The sequence below is a fragment of the Penaeus monodon genome, chromosome 1 (assembly GCF_015228065.2).
Source record: "Penaeus monodon isolate SGIC_2016 chromosome 1, NSTDA_Pmon_1, whole genome shotgun sequence".
Taxonomy (NCBI): Eukaryota; Metazoa; Arthropoda; class Malacostraca; order Decapoda; family Penaeidae; genus Penaeus; species Penaeus monodon.
Genome location: NC_051386.1, coordinates 61024471 through 61026412, shown reverse-complemented (window position 1 = coordinate 61026412; position 1942 = coordinate 61024471).

The window sequence follows — 1942 nt, the reverse complement described above, 5'->3', positions numbered from 1 at the left end:
AGAGAGGAGAGACAGAGGAGAGAGAGAGGAGAGACAGAGCGAGAGAGAAGAGAAAGAGCGAGAGAGAGAGAAGAGACAGAGCGAGAGAGAGATAGAGACAGAGCGAGAGAGAGAGGAGAGACAGAGCGAGAGAGGAGAAACAGAGCGAGAGAGAGAGAAGAGACAGAGAGAGAGAGAGAAACAGAGAGAGAGAGAGAGGAGAGACAGAGCGAGAGAGAGAGAAGAGACAGAGCGAGAGAGAGAGGAGAGACAGAGCGAGAGAGGAGAAACAGGAGCGAGAGAGAAGAGAAAGAGCGGGAGAGAAGAGACAGAGCGAGAGAGAGAGGAGAGAGAGCGAGAGAGAAGAGACAGAGCGAGAGAAAGAGAAGAGAGAGAGCGAGAGAGAAGAGAAAGAGCGAGAGAGAAGAGACAGAGAGCGAGAGAGAAGAGACAGAGCGAGAGAGAGGAAGAGACAGAGCGAGAGAGAAGAGACAGAGCGAGAGAGGAGAGACAGAGCGAGAGAGAGAGAAGAGACAGAGCGAGGACTTGATAGCGCGAGGTATTGATGACTTGCGCCTCGGGTTCAGTCTGCACGGAGGTCGGCGGCGCGCAAGTGACAGGGCTCAAAGGGTTATTTGGACGCGAATGCACATTTTGGGGGTAAAATACACACACATTAACTGCATTATAATGTATATGATAACGTGTGGGGTTTTGTGGGTGTGTGTGTGTGTGTCATAAATAATAGATATATATTATATATATATTATATATATATATTATTATATATATAAAATTATATATATATATATATTACATATAGAATTTTTGTATATATATAATTATTATATTTTTATATATATATATATATATATATATAGAGAGATATATAGATATATATAGGTTGGTGTGTGTGTGTGGGTGTTGTGTGTGGTGTGTGGTGTGTATGTGTATATATTATATATATATTTTAAATATATATATCTATATATTATATATATATATATTATAAATATATGTATATTATACTAATATGTTATATTTTATTGTATGTATGTATGTATGTATGTATGTATGTATGTATGTATGTATATGTGTACACACACACATACACACACACATTTCATGTAAAAGTACTTTGTGTATATACCTATACACTCATCTTCACCTGTCCTCTTCGCATTCACACACGAAAGTTTTCCTCACTCGTCTCAGTAATAGGACAGTATCACATTAAATGCAAAAAGACTGTGAAAAATCGTCTAGAGGAGGGATCCAGTTGTACAGTTTCAAAATATAGAAACTGCCTTTACGCTCTCGTGGATGTGAAGTCTTAGGGAAAGCTTATGCGTGTTAATTGTCACTCATGTCAATCGGTACATTTTAACGATTACATTGATGAGGATGATGATATTGATAAAAATAATGATAATGATACAACAGCAGTAGTAACAATGATAGTTAAAAATAATAATGCTTTGTTCGTATTAAGTTTAAAATTATCTTTATTGTATATGTAATGTTATATTTTAGTATTAGTTATATATATATTATAAAATATATAATGATACAACAGCAGTAGTAACAATGATAGTTAAAAATAATAATGATATTGTTAACGATAATAATAATGATAATATAATTATTATCATCATTTTTATAATAGTAATAATGATGGTAATAATAATAATAATTATTATTATTATTATTATTATTATTATTTATTATTATTATTTTTCTTTCTTTTTTTTTCTTTTTATTATTATCATTATTATTATTATTATTATTATCACCATCATCATCATTATCATTATTATTGTTTATCTTTATCATCATAAGAAGAAAACGATAAGGATAATGGTAATAATGATATTCAGAATAATGACAATAAAAATAGTAAAAATAATATTAACAATAATGATAATACTGATGATAATATTGATAATCATGATGTTGATAATGA